This window comes from Dromaius novaehollandiae, chromosome 2, assembly GCF_036370855.1.
Source record: "Dromaius novaehollandiae isolate bDroNov1 chromosome 2, bDroNov1.hap1, whole genome shotgun sequence".
Classification (NCBI taxonomy): Eukaryota; Metazoa; Chordata; class Aves; order Casuariiformes; family Dromaiidae; genus Dromaius; species Dromaius novaehollandiae.
Window position 1 is genome coordinate 103,682,137 of NC_088099.1, and position 18,966 is coordinate 103,701,102.

The following is an 18,966-nucleotide window of genomic DNA, read 5'->3' on the forward strand; positions in this document are numbered from 1 at the left end:
GAAACACCTAAAAATTTTGTCCTTCAACATCCCATTGCCAATATTAAAGAAACTTAAACTATTTGTTCTGTGGGTTCTGCCAACGCTCTTTAAAGTCTGAGGAAAGCCAGAGCCCTCTCCTAACAAAAATCATGGTTGAAATCTTTGTTCAGACTGAAATAGCATGGCACTACCATTTGTTAAATTCTGACCCCAGGAATGAAGTAATCAAGAGTTACCTTTTAAGAATCCAAATTTCCTTTTCCACTTGCATTTAAGTTTTTTCCCCCTCTGAGACATCACATAAAGCAATCCGTCAATCTTCTATCATTACTACAAAAATACTTATAAACAAACTACTGTGTGCTGTGTTGCAGAGAAGGATATTTTTCTATATTTTCAGCAGATATGGATACTTTTTCAGTGTTTGAGGCATTCCCCTCCCACCCACATAAAACATGAGCATTTCATTCTCATGTAATAATGCCTGCGCATATTTTAAATGCAGTCAGCAGACCTTAATTTGAGCTATTAGTTTAAGAAAGTCTTGAAAAATTTTTTATTAATTCCAGATTTTCCCATTTTCATCCTTCGGAACTGGCTCAAAATCCTTTGATAAAGAGAATAACAGCAATTTAATTTTATATTTATATTTCACTTGCATAGCACAAAAGTAACTTCTCCCCCAGTAATCAGCAATAGTTAAAAACATTTTCAATTAACATCTTATTGACAGTAGATAGAGATACAAAGCATAATTCCATGGTCAGTCACTTCACCTTCTTTCTCCTAACCTTATCTAACTAAATTTATCTAAAGTCACTTGCAGCTTTTAATGATTTTTTTTTAAGTCTAACATTTTTAAGTGAGAACTTTCTGCACTTTATTACAACAGCCTCTGTAATTTGTGACAGTATTCTGAATTCTCAGTCTCCCTCCCTTTTCACATACATACACATATCACCCTTCTTCAAAATATAGCCTATTCACAGTTGTTAGATCCAAGTGCTGATAAGTCTATTTGATGATGTCAATGGATTGCCCATCACACTATCAAAATACCCTTTATCCAAACTGATGGTCTAATTTAAAATAGTAGAAGTAAACACTCTACTGTAAACATATGCTGCCTTGGAAAAAACCCTCTTAGGGAAATGGAAACACTCATGAATCTGATTTTCAGGGGAGGAATGGTGATACAGATTGCAGACTGGATACCTTGACCTAGATAGAATCCTGGCACTTTGAAAGCTGTGAAGGCATAACAGCGAACCTGCATAACTTACGGAACAATGTTTCAGAAAGCAGATAAAACCATTGCTAGATTAAGGTTAATAGCAGAAGAAAGCTTATATTGCTTCCAATACATGTATTACGCTAACAAAAGGCCCGTCACTCCCATAATGTTAAGCTCCAAAACCAATCCAAAACAAACTCCACAAAATAAATATGTGCTCTAACAGTAGTTTGTCTGGAAAAATGCATCTTTTTCCATATCCTGCCATAGACCGGTAGAGAGGAAAAAGTCCCTTTCTAAGATAAGGGACCATGGACAGTCCCTAAGATCACATACACACAAACACAAAAACACCTTTAAAAGTAAAAAATGTTTTCTCCTAGATTTCTCTTCAGAAGGGATACTCACTGTTTCTAAATACTGGAAACACAGATGCAATTTCACATTCAGGAATCTATCCTTTAGGACTACAGAGAAGTCTGCTCCACTTCCCTTTTGCCTTCCTCCAGTAACATGTCACAGAATTCTAGAGGTGTCAAGAAGATTCAGTTCATTCAGAAACTGGCATCTCAATCTCCATTTTTTAAAAAAATACTCAACTTAAAAGCATTTCTGCAGTAGAAGCAGTCATGCACTTTTTTTTTAGGCTTTGAATGAAGATTCCAGTCTGACCCTTGAATAACTATTTCTAAACATGAGATGACAATTTAAAATGATTGTATGCCTACATAGCAAAAATAAAAGTTTTTATATAATCCTTTAGAATTTATGAAGAGTACAAACATATGTTCCTCACAAAAATATTTTTCTTGTTTTCTGGATTGGGATGTTTTCCCTTTTACTTCTGTTTTACTTGTTAGAACGCAGAATTTCTTCTTTAAACATGCAGTCAGGTAAAGAATACGTGGAAGAAGAGATAATGTCTTAATTCTTTGTTTTGCCACCACATAATATTTGATTACTGTGAAAAGATTCATGTCATAAAACAAAGGATTAAAGGCTTCAGGTAAAAAAGCTTCTGAAGCAGATGGACTCTTCAAAACAGTGATATCGTCCTCACTAACTTAAAACAATTCAAAAACAAGGAAAGAAAAACATAAGCAAGCATGAAGCAAAGGTTTTAACTCATAGACTTTCCGAAGTATACTACAAAAAGTAATTGATTAGTCTTCCAGAATTCTTGATTATGTAATTAATTATCTGAATATCTTATTTATATACAATTTGTAATTCTTTTCATGCATATAAGCTCAATACTCACTCTTCAAAACAATTTCTAAAGATAACACATTCCTTCAGCTAGCTTCCCTGCCTCCAACTTTGTTTGGGTTGAGGGGACTCTGGGTTGTTTCCCTTGTCTCCATTACAAACCCACATAACACATGCTGCTACTGAACTGCAGGAACTTCCACTATAATTCCACTTTCTCTTTATTCCAGCAAAACTAACTACCACTGTTTCTCCACCTACTTTCTTCTGCCCTGATCCACTTCCATCATGCAAGCATATGCTTACACAATAAACCAGATCAGCTGAAAAAAAATGTTTCTGATAAATTCATTTTCAGGTGGATCCATCCACCAATTTAGTTCATACCAGTTTGTGGGGAAGGAAGGGATCAGGTATGTTCACTACAATAACATCGCCAAGCTATCCCAGATTCAATAGAATATGAAACAAAGATATTAATTTTTATAAATTATAATTGGGAAAATAGGGCAATTTTTTCAAGACCACCTAGTCTGTTGAGAAAAAACAAGTAAATAAATCTTAGACTCCCTGAGAAAAGAAGAATAGGTGGCATGCCTTTTAAAAAAAAAAAGAAAAAGAAAAAAGAAAAACACATTTTAAAAGAAAAGAAAAGAAAAAGTTGAAGGAAAGAAGAACCAACTTGACCTAAGGCCTCTGGGTATGTGAAATTTCAGATTGGAAAAATCTTCCTCACATTGATGGCATGACTAATTTCCCTTAATATAGTATAAAGCATACTCTTAAAGTCAAAATTTGAAGTTAATCAGAGAATGCATCCTGGTGACTGATCAGTAGTAATAATAATAGCAGCAAGGGAAAAAAATAGAACCTTTTTGTTACTCAAGTAGCAAGGACCAGAAAATGCAGGCTCATGAACTACATGACAAGGTGCAGCAGTTTGGACACAGTTTCCAAGAAAGCTCTTTAAAAATTCATTACTGCTTTGGATTGCATCTAAATTTGTGCACTTATTTTAGAGCTTCAATTCTGCTTACAGCAGCACCACTGTAATGGTAACAGTATCAATTCTTTTAGTCAAATTAAGTAACTGTAAAAAAAAAATTAATTCTGTTCTGTGTAGCACTAGTTATACTTTACTGTGCTAAAGTATTAAGAATATGATCAAAAACTATCACAAAAGAGCTTGAAATGTTCTGAATGCAGGCAAAAGTCTTTTTTAAAGTATGGGTTAAAAATGTATTCAATTTAATCACCAGCTATTTTGAATACACATGTGATTCTGGCCATTACAAACATATGACTAGATTCATTAGCAGCACCTGTAAGAAAAGTTATCTATTTTTAAAGATGAATACAAAAAGACTTTAAAAAACATGACACTTTATAGAAACAGATGGACTATTCTGCAAGGAGCCTGCAGTATAAATTCTTTGGATGCAATATAGTTATGCAGCAGCAATGGTAGGAATAAAGACAAATGAATAGGGATAATGCAACTCATCATTTCTTTGAGTTACGGTTTGAAAGCAAAACATACTTGTATTTTCCATGTTACTGTAACTGTACTATGACAAAGTAAGTATAATGCAATTTCCTGGAATTGAGTGACTTGCTTCTAAATAATTTGTACTTTATGCAGGCAAGGATTACCAATTTTAGAAGTCTGGAAGACCAACATAATATGTCTTGCAAAGCATTCCCTAAATTTAAGGGCGTGTTTATGCAGAGAAACTGACTGGAATTACTTCTGCAGAAAAGTGTGTTGTGAGGCAGTGACTATTATGGAAGAGTAACTCCCCACTGTTGACACTATTCCCTGATGCCAATTTCTCTGTATAGGCATCTCTAAATAACATTAATGTTGAAATGCAAAGCTAATTTTATGTAAATTGACATTTTACATTCTTTTTATGGTCATAGTTTGGATATCAAGTTTTTCAATTGAAAAGGGAGAAAAATGCTAAGATGCTACATAATAAAAACACCTCTTAAGTAAAAAAAGCATTCACTGTTACAGTGCATATTTCAACTCACTTTAAATATGAAAAGACATAATAAAAGGGAAAATAGATGCCAGTACATATTATATGGTTAAGCCTACTGATTTTCCACATACCCATTAGAGACTTCATCTATTTCATAAACAAAGAATGAGACAGTAACTTCTTTTCTAGAGCATATAGTGTATAAAAATAATAATTTGAGACCTGTCAGTGAAATTGTACACATAACTAAGGCAAAACCAAAGCTTTTGGTCTAATTTAAATATTCTATATATTGAACACCTGTTTGGGAACAGTAACTGTACTACAAACAGCTGAGAGATTGCATGGATTAAAGTGAACACTTTTTTTTTTTTTTTTTTTAAATAGAGACAACATTATTTTGCTAAGCACTTCACATATTATTTCAGTTTGGAAATTAGAAAAATTAGTAAGGGCTTAATATGCCCTGATAATGAAAATAATCCTCAAGGCATTATTTGAAGGGGGGGGGGGGGGAGAGGAGGAGGAGATCACAATTTTTCTTCCTAAAAGAAGATGGTACTCAGTGAGGCTTCCTTTTTGAACTTTTTTTTTTTATAAGGATCAGTATGTTGAGCCAAGCTACTCCTCATGTATAACAGAATTCTCTGCTGAAACAAGCTTTACATCTCAAAGCCTCTACACAGATCCTGAAGGGGACAGGTGGCCTCCTGAGTTTGCTTTTGTCTTATCAATTTTCCAACCATTTTAGTCTGCCTCCAGAAAAATCTTTTCTAATGCACCATCTCTTTTATACTTCCCACTGCCATCAAGTCCTCCTTGTTTAATCAACTCATCACAAACTGGAAAACTTAGAACCTTGGGGACTAAATCTCTTTTCTCCAGTCTAGAAAGTCCCAAAATGCAATTAATGAATTTCTTGAAGTTTGCTTGAATTCCTCAAGTATTGCATGGTATAAACCTGAATACTATTCACATGACAAAGGGATATGCAGTTCTCTCTTCACCCTTTTTGATATATCAGAGGATTACAGCTAACAAAAATGATCAGAAATATTTAGCTGTTTCCAAAGAAAAGGAAACTAGACAAACTGACTTTTCAGTCTGGGAAAGAAAAGAATGATGTTAAGATTAGAGGTATATGAAATCATGAATGAGAAAATGAATAGCAAACATTTCCTAGAATTCCCATAACCAAAAAAAACCAAAACAGCCACCCATAAGGGGATGCCTAGTGAACTCTTTTAAAAACAATATTTTGAAAACAGACAAAAGTAAGTTCTTTTTCTACATAAAATAGATATCACATTGTATTGTGGAGGGACTAGACAAAAAACAGGGATTAATATTTCAATGACAATGGGATAAAGAAGCTTTATGCAAAGGCAACCATCAGATCAAGTGCTTGATCTGGAGTAGCCCCTACCTTCTGTTTAATTCAGACCAGCGACACTTCAGCATCAGGGTTACAGAGGCAGTATTTAAAGTATAAGTGACATAAATATGACTTCTTATTTCAGATTTGAATGTTGTCAGGAGTTTTTCAAAGGAAATATTTTCTTATAAATCAGACAGTTTTCATTAAATCAACATTTTCATGTGGAATTTCAATTTTCCTCAAACTTATTTCCCCCAATGAACAACAACAAAAAGATACTTTCTCTTGGTTTTGTGTGATCTCAACTGAAATGCTACATGTTATTTAAAGCAACTCAAAGCACCTTGCTTTAACTTAATTCGAAAACAATTTAACTTCATTTTTGTACAAGAGTTGATGTGATGGCTTATTTTCTGAAGCCCTGAAGCCCTCTTTCTCTCCAGAAGATTGCATAACTCCTCACTTTATGCAGACATCCCTCCTACCTACCTGTGCAGGAAGCATACACTAGACAAAACTCTCACTGCATTCTGGGAGAAATAACTTGGGCAAAGATCCTGCTCCTTTAGGGAAAACAGGATATGGAGTTCCCAAAATTACAACAATATGCCACAGTGGGAAAATGCAAGTTTAAGTATCAAAGTGTTAAAGTCAGCTCAACTTCAACATTCAAAAAAAAAAAAAAAAAGAGAGAGAGAGAATTTCTATTGTCAAAAAATTCACTCTATTTGACTTCCAGGAAGAAAATAAAATCCCCCAAACAACAAATAAAACTCCAAAGACACAAAGAAACCCTGTTTGTCAGAATTTCCATGCAGTGGAAATTCTAAATCTTGGTTAGCTCTTAACAGAAATACCTTCAGTGGGGATCCTGATGTCTGAAGATTACAAGAGAGACAAGCAGAGAAGCCTTGAGAACATGTAACACATTTAGAGAAAAAAGCCACCACAAAGGTAAGATCCAGCTCACTCGAGACAAAATGAGACGTTAAAAAAGTACACTGCCAGCTACAGTCTTTAGATTTAACTCCCCCTCAATGGGTCTCAACCATACTGTATGGCAAGGTGATACTAAGGCAATCATATAGCCAGGACCCCAATCCCAGAGCCATGTGATAATGTTTTAAGAATCTTGCCTTCAAACTGAAAAAACATTTCAAAAGGAAAGTGTTGAAAATCCCAATGTAATTGATACGGTGGTGCCTAAGGCAAGGATAGGAGGTATGGCACCAGTGCCAGTTTAACCAGTCCCTGCTCTCTGGCCCTGTATTAACATCCCTCCCCCACTTTTTTTTTTTTTTTTTTTTTTAATAAATACCACCACTACAACGTTAGGACAAGTCTTTTGTGCTACACAATGAACCATTGGGGGAACAGATCCAGATTAAAAACACTCCAACAAAGAAATAAATACTGAATTCAGTCTCCTGTATCATTTTGCAGCATGATTCCACAAAAACTTTGCCATGCATGGGAGCAGAAAGGAGCAGCCAGGCACTGAAAGAAGACTTTTCTGCTTTTTATGGCAGCAGTGCTAACTTATGCAAACGTAACATAAATTTTAACTGTGGTCTGATAGAGCAGGGCAAAGGACTACAGCTGCCTAAGGATGAGGTGTGATGTTGCCGGTAAACCATAAACTATCACTTAAACATGCAGTCATGGTTTCACTGCTACCCTTCTCCTCGCTTTTATCAGATACAGATTCTGCAGCTCCTGCAGAATAAGTTTAATTGCTTTAATCAGTGCAAAGCTTTTCACTGTGAGGAGCAAGAGGTCTCCTTTTATTCTTCCTTCTGTTTTGTATCGGTTGACAGGCCTCAGAAAGGCTTTTTGAATTACTTTGAAACTGGTAACTTTGACAATAAATAGAAAATAGAGAAAGGGAGGCTAGAAAACAGAGAAAGGTCGTCAAAAAGGATAGCTGGGTCCAGCTCAAAGACCTTGCTGTTGGATTTGATGGCCTAGCATCAGATATGATTTCCTCTGAAATTGTCTCTTCCCTGGAATTGCGAGCTTGTTTTTCTGCTTGATATGATATGACAAAGCAAATGACTATAGCAGAGATGGCACAACCCAGTGAAACCAATCACAACCATTGCTACGCAGTTACCAAAACGTCTAAAGGCTTCTTGTAGGGGTCATGGAGCATTTTGTCCCACTGTCACAATATACCCTATCTTAAAGCCTGTTTTTATCTTCCCTCTGCTGTCCTCTTTGCCCTTCCTCCCCACCGCTATCTTATCAATTGCCTCCTAACAACGGCGCCCACCGAAGATGAGCTGATCGAGTGCTACAGTATTCCTACCCATTGATCAAATAAAGTCTTCTAAGCCCTAGAAAAGTCGTTCAATCCCATCACCTTGCCATCTTCTACCTCTTCCACTAGGGAAGCTTCACGAAAACAACGACTCTAAAGCGTTTCTGCCACAGTCCCACTCTTCCTACCGTCAGGTTTCCCAGCCCCCTCTGCCGGGCTGGCTCTGAGCTCACGTTATCTCGGAGGGGGAGGATTCAAGGCCCTCTTCCCCCCACCCGGCAGAAAACTCACCAGCTCCCCAAATTGCCTCAGCGGAGGATCAGCTCGGCAGCAGTGCTCGCACGGGGCGGGGTGGCTCCAAAGGGAAACCACAGAAACCGCAGCAGGCCCGACTCAGCGCGCCTTAAAAGCTGCCTGGAAAAGCACCTCGGAGCCCTTCATCTCCCTCTCCCATTGCTCGGGCGCACGGGTCCGGCCCCCAGCAGCCGAGGACCTTTTCAACCCAGCAGGCTCATGACTCATCCTACTGCTCTGCTGAGTACTTAACTCCACCCTTCCTTTCTCAAATCGGTTGAAGCAGCTTGGTGTTTTTCTTTTTTTCTTTTTTTTTTTTTTTTGAAGTGTTGACTATCAGGAAAAAAAAACAGCAGCAGATAAAAACAATAATAATAATTTAAAAAGCCTAAACGCACCAAAATAGAAAGCCAAATTTAAAAGATAAAATAAAAGACTGCTTTGGGTAGTATAAATTGCCTAGAACAAAGTTCGATTATCTCCCGCTCAAATTTCTTTCTACGTTTACTTCTCCCCTTCTATCCTTCATTCATCTACCTACTAATCAAGTTACTTTAACTCTGAAGTGTTCTCACCTTCTTTCCTACCCTTTTTTATTCCCCAGAAACACAGACAAAATGGAAATGAACTAGACCAATTTAGGGGGGGGTTGCTTTCGCCAGCTCCCTTCAATGATCTTCTCACTTATTCGCTTCAACCCTACCTGCAGCTTCCACAGATTTAAGGTCCTGTTCTGTTTCTTGCCTTCCTTACGTTTGGGAACAAATCCTTTCCGAGTCAGCTTGTTCACCTCTTCCTTCTCGGTATTCCCTTCCCTGCTGTACCCAGAATGAATAAACTCGGAGGCACAGGAGCAGCAGAGTAGCCTCAGTGGAGAAAGAAAGAAAAAAAAAAAAAAGGAACTAAGACCACCGTAGATTTTAATCCTGGTTTAAGTCAAGATTTTCTGCCTGCTTGAATCATACACTTTAAAGGCATCTGCACTTTTCATTGATTGATATCATTAAGCCACAGTGATAAATATTACCTTTTAATCAAATTCAGCAGATTCTGCTGAACAGGCCAATACATTGCTTGTATTTTTTAGTGTGATGATAAAGCTGTGAAAACATTTAATTGATTTTTTTTCTTTAGCTAAGAAACACATCATTCTTAATCCTAAAAAAAAAAAAAAAAAGGAAATTGTGAATTTCCAGTATTTTACTGACAGCCTACATTACGTTTGATTTGGATATAAATTAGAATTCAGCTAAAGTGCATAAAGCTTACCTTTTTGACTTGTTTATTTTAGTATTATTTAACTAACAATTAGCTTATGTACTTAAATACTTTTTTCCATAATATGCTTTTTTTTAAAAAAATGATTTGAGAAAATAATAAGGAGCAGGGAGCTAAGCTTGTTCTTGTAAACTGTGTGCTTCAGATTTTGGAAGTAAAATATCTTATTTCATACCTACTATTTAGACAGGAAAATATAAGACACCAATTTTTCAAGTCCAAAATAGTTTCTTCATTCTGAGTCAGCTAGTCAATTACCTGTGATAGCTGAATAAGCCAAAATGAAGAAAATCTCTTTCTGAACCAACAAAAAGTTTACTACTATAAAAATAATGGATCCTATACTTAAACCTCAAGTTTACTTAAGCTCAGCCAGTGACTGATTCAGTAGTGTCATTCCTGTAAAAGCACTGGCAACAAAATACACAGCATTTTGTATTTTTCATTAGTTTTAGCCTTTAGTAGGTTATTACAAGTTCATATCTTAACAAATTTATCATATTTTAAGTATATTTTTTCAATAGTTAAATGCTTATTTAAAAGTACACCCATCCATATCATCACTACTCATAATTTCATATTAATCTATACCTTATCTGCTTATCCAGTATAATATTGTTACCTCTATGTCCTATCAGTAAACAGAATTGTTAAAATTCCTCAGATTCAGTTCTCTTACAGCTACCTATGAGTTACTATTTCTCTGTTATACCTTATTACTTCACTGCCTGAGCTTCCCTTTCCAGAGAAAAGGAGGAAGAACAAGAAGTTATAGTAGTAAACATGGCTAAATTAAATTCAGACCAAATTCTAAATTTAAAAAAAGTTTCAGCCACTTTTTCAGACTAGCAATGGGGATCAGCTAATGCACAACAGCTGGGGCAGCTATTTAAATCTAGGAAATAAACAGCTTCATTAGGGAAATATGTTAAGGAACATGAAGAACTACAAGTACAGTATGTGAGGATTAGTTTAGATAGCCATTTTCAGATCTGGGAGTCAGCATGTGATCCCTTTCACATATTATACTGAAGTGTACCTAGTATTTGCAGATCTCAGTAACTGTTCCTATCCTAAAAATTTAAGCATATACATGTTTCAGACAGGAAAAAAAACCCAAAAAACAATTCTCTGAATATATTCCAGAATTATTTGAGATTGTATTTCACATTCAAAGGGACTATCTGCTTAAGTGTGCATTTTTCACGTAAGTTGGAGGATTGGCTTTGTATTCTTTTAGAAAACAGAAGTGAATATCCCACTACTTAGTGAGACTTACCGGCGTTTACTTTGTTCTAAACAGTTGCCAGAAACTTTTTAGTGTAGAACCAGCTACAGTGGATCTAATGACAATATTATATGCTTTGGTATTAAAGAAAAGTGTGAAAGCAAAGGGTCAAAAGTAAATATATTTAACTTTTAACTGTTATGTTTTACATTTAGCAATGTGATTCAACCACACCAAGAGAGTTTGCAAGATGATAGGCTGCTGACTACCAATAACCACTAATGCATCAAAATCAACAGAAACAGACTTTAATGTGATAGTAGAGGAATTGTAAAAAATGCTCTGCTTAGCATCTGCCAAACAACTTGAAATCCTGCTGGTAAGTGCTTAGTTAGATAGTTGATCCAAAAGGACTTAAAATACAACAGGAGAAGGGTAAGGAGGACAAAAGGTAAACAGAAAGGAACAAGAAACAAATAGTGCACTATGAGAAAGAGGATTATTTAAAAGACATTTCTCTGTCCCTTGTTGCATTCAGTTCTCAAAGGTGAGAGAATAGATGCAATTTTTAATAAGCACTTAAGGAAGTACCACTTGAGAATAATGACTGAAGCAGAAGGGAAGAAAAAACACTGTCTAAAAAAGAAGCTGAAAGAACTCTTTAAAAAGAAAGTGAGGATGAGGATAGAACAAAGGATATGAAGGCTGCGTGTAGAAAATACCGTATGAAAGCAATTTCATCAAAAGAGAAAACAAGGTGGTTCTTTAGTACTCTATGCAATAACAAATTGGAAAGTGACATGGAGTAGAGAGTGGGGGTAAAACTGCCAAACAGACCAGCACAAAAAGCATTGTGGATGAAGAGATGGGCTACAGCATGGCAAGCACAACTGTTAAGACAGCTGTCTGGTTTATGCTCAGAAGAACCCTGGCTTGGGAATGTGAACACTAGCTCCTGCCCGACTAATCTCAATCAGGGCTCAAAGAAGGGCAAGGAAGTGCTTAAGCCCCAGTTAAGATCCTGGTCTAGTAGATATGCTCAGACTGCATGTAAGATGCAGACTGCACTGAAGTCAATTCACAACTCTACTACTCAAGACATGTGTGAAAAGAATGTAATCAATTCAGAAGAATTAAATGAAGGCAAGGTTATTTGAGAAATAGCACTAGGCCCTCACCTAGATTTTCCCTCATGCTAAAAAGGAACTATTGTTACACTGGAACTGGACAGCATTGAAATTATCAACTTATTTAAGTACTGTCTTCCAGAAAGACATTGTTTCTCTCAAGTACAGTGGATGATATTTTGGAGTATCTTTATGGCAGTGCAATATACTCTTCTGAACACCTCCTTCCCGAGCACCTGGCCTGAGCTCTGAACTTAAGTTAACAGCAAACAATGTTTTTCATATTTGCCTTGCTGTACAGTCCTTACTGTGATTCCCGACGTACAGGCGTAGCGTAGATGAAAACAGTTAGATGCAGACCTATGTTTCATCAAACTCTCCCATCATCTGGTGCAGACAGAGGTTTGGATAGCTTCCATTAATCTTTAGTGACTTCTTTATTTTTTATGATGAAGATCATAACGAGGAAAAATGGCAAGCCCTCTTCAGCAATATTCCTTCAGAGCACAGAGTGAATTTTGAGAATGCATTATTCTTCAGAAGGCTTCTCTGATTCCAAGACACTTTGGGAAGATTAGAAGTAAATAAATCCTTAAAGACAAAACAATTCCACATAGAAAGGTAGCTTCCTTAGAAAGGAATTGGAGGAGTAAGCCTTACAAAGCATCTGAATGAGCTTCTAGGACAAAACAATTTTTCACACCACTGGAAAGAAGATAGGAGAGCCTTGCAAGCAATCTTTTGCCACTGCTCCACCTACAACTGTTACCACTGGGACCTAGATTATGTATCTTTTAGAGGATGTCTAAACTCAAGCATAGAATTTAAGGAAGTACTAAATGCTAGCAGTGGAAAAGTAGTCTACTACTCTGACTTGCTCTTAGATGAGGTGTCTGACCTGCCTTGGACAGCACCACAATTGCAAAACATTTAGAGCCAAATTTATTTCTTTTAAAGGCTGAATAGGAGGGTGTGAAAGAGCTCCTTCGTCATTCTCTCTTGTTTTCCATGAAAAAAAATGGAAAAATATGGGAGGAGAGGACAACGCAAGGCCCAGCTGTAGTTAGAAGGATGAGGATACAGTGAGGATACATCCTACTGAGAACGAATAGAAGCCATCAAGAGTCATTATATATATAAAAAAAAAGGCACTTTTTCTTCAAGTTCCCTTCTGTTGCTCCCATGCCATTCCCTCTATTGGGCTTGCACAGGTGATGCACAGCTGCATGTTGTTCCCATTCAGGGAACTAATTCTGCTTAGAAGCAAACCAAGATAATATTTGTGTTTTAGCTAAATTTCTGGACCTGGTTCACATTCAGCCATAAAAACAGATGAGCCAGCACAATGGAAGAGAGAGCACTGGGAAAAACAAAACAAAACAAAAACAAGCACCTCTGCCCCCCACATCATTCCTGCTGCAGTACTTAATTTATGTCAAAACTACAGTCTAACACTCAGATGGGAATCACTAGTTTGATTTCAAGAAGGAAGAGAAATTCATTCATAAATAAAGAGAGATCCTTCCCCCCATATAAGACCCCAAAAGAACCTGATCATCTTCTTCTGCAGTTTTCCAAAGTACCGTAAAGCACAAAGGGAGCAAAAAGAATGCCTGGACTCTTTTCAGGACTAACAGATCATCCTCCATGTAAACAGCATTGGACATCACGAGAAGATGGGACTCCCACACCAATGAACTGCTGTTTCATACAGTTTTAGAAACCGGCTTGTTCTTCTGCTTTAGAATTGAGTATTCTGAACCTCAGATGAACAGGTTATTTTGTTGAACATAGTCCACAGAGATACACTGAACCAGGGTTCAAATGTACGACTAGACTGCTGTGTATCAGATAGGTAAAGTATTGGGGGCTGCCTTCGGTTAATCATTTCTAAATATCAACCTGATTTGGCTCATGCTGGGGCAGTTCAAATCAATCTTTTATCTTGCTCTGTTTCTCATATCAGGGAAGTTCTTAGGTATATATTAGTTCATGAAAAAGGATGAGAAAAGCATGCGTCTGAAGCATGAACCAGTATTCTTCTAGAACCATCCTTCTAAACTGTTGCTTGGGGCATTTTCAGAACTGGTTATTTTCTGGAAATAGCAACATGCTAGGCTGAGTCAGATACATCACTTGTGGTTGTTTGAGAACTTCCTGCTGGTATCTTGAGTTGTCAAAGTTCTTGAAGTTGGGAAGGTACAACCAAAAAATACCAAGCCCAAAAGGTACAGAGTTCTTTTATGTATAGCATAACACATGCTTTTCAGCAACACTTGCACTGTGTGTTCTTGGGAGTATGGAAAGAATAATTTACACACAGACAGCTGTGAGCTGTAGCATTATGTAAAGTGGGGTTCCGTGAAGGGAGCAGAAGGCCTGAGATGGAAGGTGGCTTAAATTAAAAATTCCTCTCTCAGTGACGGCATCAGTTTTTAGCATTTTGTTAGGGAGAGGTGTGGTGGCATGCTCCTGTTAATGGCTGAAGTTTAAGCCATTCAATCAGCAGGGAAAGGGCTTTAAATTAGACCTTGATCATGGTACTTTGAAATCCATCCAGGCAGAAAAATTCCAGCTGCACAAGGAAGACTAGTTCTTTTTGGTCAAGTAATTTCCAAAATGGAAACTCAAAGGAATTGGTAAGAAAGTGGAAAAAAACTAGAAACTGACAGAAATCCTCTGGTTCTATTTCCAAAGACCTGCTAAGACATATACTTCCAAAATTGAGTATTTTGTTGTCAGAATAGGTGTAGAAGACAAGCACTGCTGCAGCTGGCAGTGAACACACAGTTCTGGATTTCTGTGTAGATGAGCACTATGCACTATGAGAAAAAAGTAGTCTACTGTCTAAAGTTACTGTCAGCACTCTCAGAACTGTTATGACCAGGACAACAAAGAGACCTTTCTCTTCATACATTTGGTTTTCAGTTGCTCAGACTAATTATAAAATCTTGCGCTTTTACAAAGTAGGCACCAGAGGGAGACCTGCACTTTAGTTCAACTGAAATATGCTGTTGGGAGTCATTCAAGAGTGGACAGTCAAAGACTCTCGGCCAATGTACCCCAGGTGGTTCCAGGTGAAACTGTGGCTAATGAGAACCCTCAGAGAAGGACTGGTGTTAGGCAGTATTCTCTCTCTCTCTCTCTCTCTCTCTCTCTCTCTCTCTCTCTCTCTCTCTTTTTTTTTTTTTTTTTAATGGCTCAACAGATTTAAGAGTGCTCCATGAAGAAAAGCAGGTTCCCAAGTTTGAAGATGCAGATGGTCAACCAGTTTGGCCATACCTGAGAAAGACCTGATTGTTCTTTGCCACCCATGTCCCCAGCTTATCATCACATCCTGCTGAAGGTTACCAATTCCCAAATCTTCTGGCTGAGCTGCATATATAAGAACTCCCTAAACATGTCAGTCAAAATAAGCTAATCAGCTTAAGTAATTTAAGTAACAAATCTTTCCTAACATGGCTCAATTTGACTGAATTGGATTAGGGAGAGCTCCCATGAGCGGCTCAGCTAGCAGACCTGAGAGGGCAGTAACCTCAGGTAGAGGGCAGTAATGAATTCTGTGGGGTGGACTTGCTCTTCCATCAGCATAGCTACTGCTGAAGGAGGCTTGTAAATGTATATTGTAGGCAGGTTACTTCTCTTTTCTAAGTCTGATAAGAGACAGGAATAGATGCTATATAGACAGAGTATGTATTGTTCTCTTAAAAACAGGTACCCCTAAATTCAAAGGCAGAAAGGCAGTGGCAATGGCTTCTAGGAGGCAGGCAAGATCCCAATGGCTCTTACTATCCAGAAAACTGATCCTATGAACATGGACTCAAGCACACTAACTGGAATCCATGTAGATAGTCAAAGAAAAATAAAACCATTATTATGACTGACAGTTTTTTCCATACCAACAGACCTATCAACTGGTATCTCTGCAGCTTGATACAAGGTTTATATTGATGATAATCAGAAGAGTTACTGATGGGCACAGAGAAATGCTCATTTGAATTACTCCTCCTACCTCATCATTTTCCTCATTTTCAAAAGGGCAAAGCCCAAACACTGAAAACATCATCAACTCCTCATTTGCATCCCAAGTTAAGAAACTTATAGAACAACAAAGAATACAGAGAAAATTCTAGAAGGAAACCAAAATTTGACCCTGCTCTCTTTTGCAATAAAACAGTAGGCAGTCTTGTTCAATAAATTTCTAGAAAGTTTGGTTTTTAAATGCCAGGTTGAGTATCTGGGCTTCACGTTTCCATTTTAAATAGATACAACTCAAGCTTCTAATGAACAAATTCATTCTAGATGCTTCAAATTATAAATACAGCAATGCCTGTAATTCAATTTCAAACAGTTATTATACCTTCAAAATAATTTTGCATGCTACTTTAAAGACATTTCATTATAGGAGAGATGGTAGTGAAATAATGCTGTATTTAAAGTTGCCTAATAATGGTAGTACTTTTGAGAAATTATAGCACCTCCAAAGTTGTCAGCAGCCTATGAAATTCAGCCGATTGAACTCTCCAAGGATACTCTTCTACAACCATTTAAAACAATTTTAATAGGGTTGCCAAAAATCTCACTCTGTATGTCCTCACCCACCCTTTGCTTCAGCACCGCTGCTTGTCCAACATGGAAGTGGACCCATTCACAGAGCAGACCCAGGCTCAAACTAATCCTATTAAGAAAAAAGAAAAAGGCGTGGGAAGAAGAATTTTCATATGGATAAACTCCCTAAAGTGACTCTCTGTGAAATGCTATGAGTACCAGCCTTGGTACAGAGAAAGCGCAGCTGAGGCAGGAGGGTGAAGGCAGGATATCAACACATGTCACATTTGAAATGCCTGGGAATCTGTAGTGGTTGAGAATAGGGACAGACAGGAGAACCTAAACATGCCGAGTAACATGGTTGCTGCTCATGGCTTACACTTCTCTCCTGGGATCACCAACTGGGGAAGCACTCCTCTCCCCTCAATTCATTGAAAAGGGTGGATTAGCTGAGCAGCTTTTAGTTCTCCTTTAATTATGATCACAAACAGTTTTCTTCCCTGACCACAAGATCTATGATCTAGTCTTTGCACAAATTAGATCCAAAGAAAGAGAATTAAGAACTCAAAGGCAACCATAAATCTGGCATTTCCTGATTTTAGAGTGTCTGAATTCGTAAGCATAAATAACAGTCTTTTTACAATGTGGTATAAAATATATAAAGGAAAAAACTGATGGTCAATCTTAGCCTTTGCCCTGGAGAACTCACAACCCTGATGCTTGTGAGGTGCTACAGTTCTGGCAGATTTATCAAGTGTACACGAACTAAGGGCTAACTTAAATGTGGTTTGCTTACCAGCACAAATCTTTATAAAACAGGCAAAAGAATAATCTCATAGTCTGATAGGAACTGAACTTAATGTATCTAATTTTCTTTTGTGGTAACATATAAACATTGTAAGTCAACTGTATCACAAAGTATATTTGGTATAGTTTCAATTTATATTGTATCACTTTATCAGTCAAATACTCTTTCTAAAAGCATCAAACAAGCTATTTTAAATGTTACTGCGATCTACCAAAATATGCTCTAACATAAGGAATGTTTAACATATTTGGTATGCTTGGCTACAGTTTCTAGCTCATTTCCATGAATATTATCCACCGTAGTACATTTCTGTTCTAAGTCTGCCACCAAAGGATTGAGCAAGTATCACCAGATTTAGTACATAGTGGCTGCCTTCCATTTTTCCACAAATCCATTAGCATAAGTCCAGTGAAGTGGTAGGGAAAGGAAGGAACAGATGAAACCTGACCAAATGTTACCATTTAGGCAGCTAAGCTGATTATACTCACTAATTGCAACAGTGGAAAAGAAACCAAATTCATAGAGATTTGCACTGCGCGCAATTCACAGTTGTTTCTCCTATTTGGGTCATGTTTTCCTAAAAAGGGTGAATAGCTAAAGCCACAGTACAAGGAAGGGCATGGTAATTAAGGAGGCAAGATGCTTGCCTTCTTCCCAAAGGATGCATTACATACTTATGTACGGACACAGAACAAGTATAAATTTTATAGCATAATTCCAAATAAATCATATAGAATTTAGATTTAGATGCAATCTTAAGAGGCATATCACCAAATAACATCCAGAAATTGCAACAGAGTTACCTAGATATATAGAGATATATATATACAAACACACACGCAAAGATATACAATTAAACGATGCACAATTTTAAGGTTAGATAGACTTTCCTTGATAAATCATTTTCCAACATACCACTCCTGAAAACTCACATAACAAATATAAGATAAACATACATTTTGAAAACAACATTTCATCTCTTCAAATAATTTTTAATAAAATCTTAATTACATTAATAAGATTCTTCAATTCACAAGATTTGTTAACATGCAATATGTAATTTAGGACACAACATTAAGCTTAGAAAACACTAAAGGAATTCAGAGAGTTTTACCACAGCAAGCAAAAATCACCATACAAAGCAGAAAAAAATAAATTATCCTTCCAAGTTAAAGTGCAAGATACTTCACATTAAAGCCAGAATGCAGGAAATCAGAATAAAGAGTTTCTGATAAAGACTTTAGATGCTCAAGTCAAATATCTGAAATAATCCAGACAAGCTGAAAAGCACCACATCAAACTCAAATTTTAGTTTAAAACTGCCATTAAACTGGAATAAAAATATTTGAACCACAAAAGCCTTCAGAAACAAACTTCTGGAAAACTATATGCCATTCAAAGAAAATAGAATTTTACATAGAGTTTTAACTCTATTTTTTTCCTTCATCATAACAGCCTTCACTCCACATGTAACACCAGACTTTGTCCTCAGTTACTCCAATGCAAAAATGCTTCTGGAGTGTAACAAAACAGAACATGGCAGATAGTCAACAACAAAAGACAAAAATCTACATATGATCTGTTAAAAAAAGTCATATAGAAATTACACAAAAATTGCAACCAAAAAGGACT

General features: G+C 36.8%; 1 protein-coding gene across 2 annotated transcripts in view; it reads right to left on the reverse strand.

Annotated features, from left to right (window-relative positions):
- CDYL (chromodomain Y like) overlaps positions 1-18,966 on the reverse strand; it is a 105,965-nt gene that overhangs the window by 68,953 nt on the left and 18,046 nt on the right. Inside the window, exon 1 of one of the 2 annotated variants that reach the window (XM_026114898.2) lies at positions 9,049-9,208. The exons of the other annotated variant lie outside the window; for it this stretch is intronic. The gene's annotated coding sequence lies outside the window, so the exon portion shown is untranslated. Of the gene's footprint in view, positions 1-9,048; positions 9,209-18,966 lie in introns of those variants that run through there. 2 annotated transcript variants of the gene reach the window in all.